Raw genomic sequence first — 8479 nt, forward strand, 5'->3', positions numbered from 1 at the left:
TTGTATGTGAAAATAAATTAGACAATGGAAATAGAAATCAGAAGGTGAACAAGTCAGCAGAACTCATCAAAATACAGAGAATAAATAATAAAGATTTCTGGATTAGTTGCATTCAGCATGCTCAGCATGAAAGTAACCAACATTTAACTTTAAATTTATTTATTTTGTGCATATGAAGGTTTTTCTGCATTCTTCTGTGCACCATGTGTGTGTGCTGCCCAGGGAGGTCAAACAATGACATTGGATTGCCTGGAATTGGACTTACAGATGTTTGTTAGCTATCATGTGGATACTGTGAATTGAACCTAGTCACCCGCAAGAGTAACAAATATTCTAAACTGCTTCTCCAGCTCTCTAGCCTCCAGAGCAAATATTTGATATATGAAGATTAGCGTATAAGCCAAGATATTTTAAGTGGAAATAAGTAGCCAGTCAGAGGATACTTGCCAGCTTTCTTGAACCCAGGAATAATAAGCTTGCCAATTCTATACATTGGAATCCAGAGAACATATAGGCGGGGGGGGGGAGCAATAGGAGGCAAGGTGTGTTTGCACCTGCCTTGAGTCACTGAGGAGACAGAGACAGGTCTCTATGAGTTCAAATCCACCCTGGTGTCAATTTATTTGGGGGAATGGGGGAAGGCAAAGCACATGAGTGCCATAATCTATGGGACTTGGTTTTCTCCTCATACCATGCCAGTCTCAGGGATCAAATCTAGTTGTCAATTTTGCTGGCAACCATATATATCCACTTAGCCATCTCATGTATTTGGCTACTGTAAGGAGTAAGGTTTTCCTCCCGCCGCTGGTCTGGTCCCACCACCGCGCCAGGACCAATTAACACACTGAGACTCTGTATTTGATATGCTGTTGGCCAGGTACTAGTTTCTTATCAGCTAGCTCTGTCTTAAGTATTAACCCATTTGTGTTAATCTATGTATTTCCACATGGTCTTCTTACTGGGAGCCAGCTGCCATACTGCTCTTTCCAGACTTTCCATCTTGACTCCTCCTTACTACTTCCTCTTTCCTCCTTGTCTCCTAGTCTCTCCTATCTTCCTTTCCTATTGGCCAACAGTGCTTTATTCATTAACCAGAATGAGAAACATATATACATAATGGCATCTCCCATCAGGCTACTGCTTTGGGAGGTTGTTTAACCTTTGGGATATGGCCTTGCTAGCAGAAGAAGGTTACCTATGTGGGTCTTAATGGTCATCACCACTTCTGGTGCCAATTCAGGGTTGTCTACTTCATGGTCTCCATGGTCTACCACAATGTGAGAAACAACAGAACACTGCCACAGACCAAACCAGCCTGTTTCTCTTCCAAGCTGTATTAGAATGAAATTTTTGGCAGCCAAGAGGCTTCCTTCAGTAAGCAATTTCTGTTACATTTTTGTCAAAACAACTAGAAAAGTAACAGCCCTCTTTTCTGTTTTAATACCACACCCAAAAAGTACAAAGCAAGAAAAGGGTTTTGTTTGTTTGTTTTTTTCAGACCTCACTTAAACCAAATGTTCATCTCCACTGCAATTAGTTAATCACCTTGAAGCATCTACCTTCAACACATTAGGAGAGAAATGTGGCAGATTAGAACAGTTCTAATGACACCATTACTCACTGTGATGGTTAGAAGTCAAACTCAAATGTTCTTTCTTTTAAGCCTAGTTAAATGTGCATTCCAAATTAACATTAGCTCTTATATGTGTGGTTATTTGAATGAAAATGGACCTGAAACGTTCGTGGGGTGGGACTATTAGGAGGAGTGGCCATTTTGGAGTAAGTGTGTCACTGGGGGTAGGCTTTGAGGTTTAAGATGCTTAAGCCAGGCCCAGTGTCTCTTTCTATTCCTGCTACCTGCTTCTCCAGCTGTAGAACCCTCAGCTACCTCCCAGTGCCATGCCTGTCTGAGAGCTGCCATGCTTGCTGCCATGACAATAATGGATCAAACCTCTGAACCTCTCAGACAGCCCCAGTTAAATCTTTTTCTTTATGAAAGTTGTCGGGACAGTGATATGTCATCACAACAATAAAACCCTAACTAAGGCAGTATGTGATCAAATAGAGTAACTTCTGGGTCAAGGGAGGACTTGGTAGGGAGATAATTCTCAAGTACTATTAATAAAAAATAAGTCAGAAACAGTATCTGAACCAATAATATCTTAGGTCAGACAGCGTGAATGATCTGTCTGTTAGCATATGTTGTCCTCCATTCCTGGTGACGGAAGAAGGAAATTTTAGAGTGTATGCAGCCTATTTAAAGACTCTAATGAGGACCTAGAGTTATGGCTCAGAGAGTCAGAGCACTTACTGCTCTTGTAGAGGACCCATGTTCTATTTCCAGCACCCATGTCCGGGGATTCATAACTGCCTGGAATTCTAGGTTCAGAGAGTACAACACTCAGGTCTCTTAGGTGCATGTGCTCATTTACACATTCCCACACGCATCAGTTTTAAAAGTGCAAGTGAATAGTGAAGATTTTTTTGTTTCATTTTCACCTTTAAAACCAAATTTGACATCTCAAATTTCAAATGGAGAGTTACAGATGTTTTTATTTTAGGTAAAAAAAAAAAAGCCCTATAACATGGAAATATTTGATAATAATAAACTATTGCAATCTACAGTTACTTGAAGGTAAATTTTATTTTCAGAAACATCTTCAGACTCAAGGCCAATTTCTTTTTGTGAAAAGACTTTCTGCATTCATGTGTATTATTCCCCAATAAGATGAGGGTGTGACTAACTTTGAGCCATGAATTAGATGGTTGAAGTTATGAGCAGTGTGACACTGATAGCCAGTGGGTTAGATTTTAGGAAGAGGAGCTCCTTCCTGGAGCCTTAAATCTGTAGTTTCATGTTGGAGGGGGGGACTCCTATGAAGTTCATAGAGCTATTTCTTCTACCTTGCAGTTCTAATTGTTTTAAGTCATTTTTCAAGGTTTCAGATAGAGTGGGAAAAATCTTTTAAGGCAAAGATTGCTTTTCCATGTTAAAAATTATCTAATTCAATTTGTTTTACAAACTTACCATATACTTAGGTGTATTTCTTCCAATCCCACTAAGTTATGTTTGTTGTTTTGTGTTTTGCTCCCTTTCCACGCTACTATAAATGATTCTGACTTCTAAATGAGAGCCTCATGCAACTAGCAGAGCATATGCAGAGGTATTTAACTGTTAAATGATTTTAATTGTTTCTATTTTTGCTTTGATCATACTTGAGGATCTGAAGGATTGAGTTAATTTGAACATGAGTACTCCTAAATAAAAACAACAGAATAGTTGACAATGACATCAAGAAAACTAATCATCCACCTTCTTATCTGTAGAATGTATGTACAGATCGAGCATTGAAAATACTTGATAGACAATCTAAACCTCCAAGATTTCCTCCTGAGGATAAGAGTGAGGATATGTTAATGGGGCAAAAATATACTCATGGCAAAAGCCCATTAAACAAGAAACAACAAAAATAGATCATGGGTTTTCTGGAAAAACTGAAGTTAATGTTGTTCTTGTGAGAGCCACTACCTAGTACCTCCAAAGATGAAGGATTACCACACTACACAGTGATCCCCACAAATTTGAAAAGTACTGTTCTATATGAATAAGCATGCATATTTAGAAAGCAGTTTGAGAACATGTCCATTTAGCAAGACAACACTATTAACTCCCCCCCCCCCACACACACACCAAGTCCTGTGACTTCCCAAGCCCAAGCTTTGGACCTGGTGTACAGTACCAGGCATGGATTTCCACCTAGGGAACTGGACTCACATCCAATCAAAAACTGATTGGTTATGTACACCCTTAACCTTTGGGCCACTTTTAAAGCAATGTATAGTTTTGGTGACTTAGTTGAATAGCTGTGGCTTTAGTTGCATGGCCTGGGAACTAGGTTCTCTATTACCATGATCTCTGAGTTTGCTTCTGTGCTGGTACCATGCTGGTTTTATTACTATGGCTCTGCGTCATAACTTGAAATCAAATATAGTGACATCCCCAGCATTGCCCTTTTACTTTGGATTAATTTGGTTTTCCAGGTTTTTGTGTATTTCTATATGAATATTAAAGTTCTTCCTCCAATTTTTGTGAAGAATACCATTGGAATTTCACCTGAAATTACATTGAATCTCTAGATTGCTTCTTGTAAGAAAGCCATTTCTCAGAATATTGAAATTTTCCAACCCATGATCATGACACATATTTGCAACTTCTAGTATCTTCCCCATATTTTTCCCTTGGTTTCTTAACATTTTCATTAACAGGGCCTCTTTGACATACTTGATTAGGCTTACTTCTAGATATGTTTTTTGAAGCTAGATTGAGTGGCAATGTTCTCATGATGCCTTTCTCAGTATGCTTGTTATTAGTGTATAAAAATGTTGCTCCCTTTCTAAGATTATTATTTATTGTATTTGTATTGCTTTATTATATTTCTGTAGCTTTATTTTTGTATATTCTTCCTGGATTTTAATATTTTAGTAATATTGGTTTCACAGAAGGAGTTTGAAAGGGCTTCTTCTGATTCTGTTTTTTTTTTTCAAATAATTTAAGAAGGACTGGCTATACATTTTTGAAAATGTGGTGGGAATCTACTGTGATTCAGTCTGTACCTGAACTTGTTTCAGTCAGATGGCTTTTTGTTACTCTTTCAGTTTTCTCACTTATTTTCAGTCTGATGATGTTACTGATCTCAGTTTTGTTTAATGTTTTGGTAGTTTGGATGGATTTGGAAATTGGTACATTTCTTTTAGATTTTCCAAGTTAATTGAAAACATATTTTAAAAATAATTTTGACCACCTCATTCTCATTTATTTTTATGTCTGTCGTGCTTGTATGTGTGTCTGGGCACCATGTCTATGCAGTATCCATGGAGGCCAGAAGGGGGTATGGAATCTCCTGGGACTGGAGTCACAGACTGGTGTGAGCCACCATGTGGGTGCTGGGTATTGGGACCCAGATCTTCTGGAACAGTAGAATATGCTCTTAACTTCTGAGTTACCTCCCCATCCCCAGAACAAAGGCTTTGTAATCATTTGTTTATTGTGGTCTGAATTTCTTGGTGTCTGTTGTAAAGACACCCTCTTCATTCTTTTAGTTTCTTGGGCAAATATCTGCTGATTTTCTGACTTATCATCATCTTTAAGAAGCAGCTCTTAGATTTATTGCTTCTTTCTATTGTTTTATTTGTTTCTGTTTCATTAATCTCTGCACAGATGGACTTTTTTTTTTTTTGGATGTGTGCCTGATGTCAGATTCTAGCCTGCTAGGGTTGTGTGGCCAGAGTTAGGCTGCATCTTAACCAGCAAAGTCGGTGTGAGCCATGGTCTGGAGCTATGCCTATGGGTATGGATGTAGCAGCGGTGGGAGTAAGGTAAGTCAGAGCCTGAGGGTCCAGAGTAGGTCACCGAGTGTTGAGATGGTAGCTGGGGAGGTGTGTGATTATTTTCACTTCTTTTTTTCTGTTCCAAGACAGAATTTCTTTGTAGCTTTTGTGCCTATACAGGAACTCGCTCTGTAGCCCAGGCTGGTCTCAAACTCACAGAGATCCACCTGTACTCTGCCTCCTGAGTGATGGGATTAAAACATGTGCTATTACTGCCCGGTTATTTTCACTTTTTAATGACAGGCCAGTGACTGTGAGTAGCTAAGCACTTATGAGGACATGTAATTAGTAAATGGTTAGTAGTGTCTAGTTTTTTTTTTTTTCTGTGTCTATATGGTTACCACTAAAAGAAAGAGTGGTTTGAAAATATGCATGCCAAAATAAAACAGATGAAAGTATAAAATAAAACAGATGAAAGTATAACCAAGTAAATGTTTATTCTACCTTTCCTATATGCATAAAATAACAAGAACAAGAAAATAAAGAACAAGGGGGAAAAAAACAAGAACAAGAAGAAAATAAGAAGAACAAGAAAAAAAATAAAACTAAATGTGACAGTGACTACACAACTGTCCATGTCCAGCCTCCCTCTGATGACTCAAATGAAGAACAGAGAGCCCAGCTAGGTCAACACAGTATTCATTTCTTAACCAGCACCTCAGGGAAAGATTAAAGGAGAGGATGAAAGAAGGTACTGAAAACTCTGAGTCGAATCTCACGCTTCTGATGAAGAACCGCACCCTAGTACTTCTGCAGGAAGAACACGCTCAACAGTAAGTGGCTCCCACTAATCTATAAAAGGCTCTATTTCATCATGAGGGGAAAGATGAATGCACAAGGACTCTCTGTGGTACTGCAGAGGGTTTCCAGACAGAAGAACCCACCCTTGAACATGCCCTTGCGCTTCCTTGTTCTCTTAGTCACAGGAATAATCTTAGTAGTCATAGTCCAACTTTACAGGCAGATCATTTAAACCCTGAAAATAACAAATCTTAAACTTGCCATGGCTTAAACACAAAAGTAAATGCTAAACCCACAATGCTGTAGTAGTGAGGAAGCTGGGAGTCGTTAGCGTTGGGATGATAATTGATGTATGTAAGCCAAAGCATAAGTATTTGGAGATTTGATGTTAGACATATGCCTAAATCTAGCAAAACCCAAGTGCAGTCATTTAGGCACTTTATAGAAACAATTTTACTTAACTGTAAAAAAAAAAAAAAAGACACCATACTTCTGTAGTTAACGATATTTATGTTAGGACAATTGAATTCTCATTATTTTCTCCATCCTGCTTTTACTTTAAATGTTTCAGAAATTTGTCTAGATTTGCATTCCTTTTTTCACTTCATTGAGAATTTCACACAATGTATTTGAATTGCATTCATCCCACAGTCCCTCACAGATTACATCACCTTTTCCTACTCATTTAATTTTGTGTCCTTAGGTTTTTCTCTAAATTCCATTGAGTCAGATTTGGAACATGGTCCACCTACCAAGGGCTACATTTACCCTTAAAGAAAACTCCCTCTCTCTCTCTCTCCTTGCAGCAATTGTTGCCAGTAGCTCCTGGGGGGGGGCTTCAGGTTCACCTCCCCTCTTCATGCTGGTTTTTCTCTGGCTTGAGATTGCACAGGTCTTGCACATGTTATTACAACTGCTGTGAACTGCATAACTGCAACTACCCTGTTTTTTTTTTATTTTGTTTTGTTTTGTTTTTTTTTTTTTTTTACAGAAAATACTGCCTCCTTGTAGTTACCCATGAGTTCCAGCTCTTAGAATCTTTCTGCCTCCCTCTTCTGAAATGATGCCTGAGTCTTAGGAGAGAGTATGAGATAAGTGTTTCATTTAGGGTGGAGCATTCTGCAGAGGGAAGGTGTGGGTCTCTGTCAATCACCATCTACTGCAAGAAGAAACTTCTCTGAAGAGGATTAATAGAGGCACTAATCTATGGGCTTAATGAAATTGATAGGTAAGTCATGAGGAACCAGTTTAATGCTGACCTCTATGGGTATTCCAAAAGAAACATTTACATCTATATATTCAAGCTTATATCTACAAATGAGAGACTTACAGTATTTTCACTCTGGGTGTGGACTACCTCACTCTGGATGACTCTTTCCAGTGTCATCATTTTACCTGTGGATTTTATGTCTTAATCTTACTCGCAGAATAAAACTCCATTTTTAAGTATGCCACATTTTTATTCTCTGTTCATCAGTTGATGGACATCTAGGTGGTTTCCACTTTTCTGAAAATCGGGAATAAGACAGCAATGAACATGGATGGGCAAGTATTGCTGTAGTGGGAAATAGAGTCCTTGGGTAGATGCCCTGGAATGGTCTAGCAGGATGAAGTGGTAGATTTATTTCTAGCTTTTTGAGGAACATCTTCCCTGATTTCCCTAGTTAGATACACCAGTGTCTCCCACCAACAGTGTAAACCTGTTTTCTCTCTCCCCATATCCACGCCAGCATTTGTTGACATTTTAAGAATCTTAGTCATTCTGACTGGTGTGAATAGAAATCACAAAGTAGTTTTAATTTATATTTTTCTGATTTCTAAGGATGTTGAACATTTAAAACTATTGGTCATTTGCTTTTCATCTTTTGGGAGCTATTTGTTTCATGCCATGCCTCATTTAAAAAAAAAATGGGTTGCTTTGTCTTGATGTTTATTTATTTATTTTTAATTATTTGTTAGTTTGCTTGTTCACTTGTTTTATATTATACATAGCAGCCTTCTGTCAGACAGATAGCTGGTGAAGATTTTTCACATTCTGTAGGCTGTCTCTTTACTCCAGTTATGGTGTCTTGAAAACATCAAAAAAAAAAAAAAAATCGAACAAAAAATAAATCCACCTTTAACCTGAATCACACCTTCTGGTAGCAGCATACATATATAAAGGGTGTAGAAGAAGCAAGTTCATTCCTTTACTGGCATTAGAGCCTACTTGTTTGGATTTTGGTGTACACTGAAGAGCAGCTGAGACATCCAGCCTCATGGACTGAACAGTTACTAACTGCTGGAGCCTTCAAGTTTTCATTGGTAGACATCCATTGTTGGATAGCTGGACCAGAGCTTGTGAGACATT

The sequence above is a fragment of the Phodopus roborovskii genome, unplaced genomic scaffold, assembly GCF_943737965.1.
Source record: "Phodopus roborovskii unplaced genomic scaffold, PHOROB, whole genome shotgun sequence".
NCBI classification, from domain to species: Eukaryota; Metazoa; Chordata; class Mammalia; order Rodentia; family Cricetidae; genus Phodopus; species Phodopus roborovskii.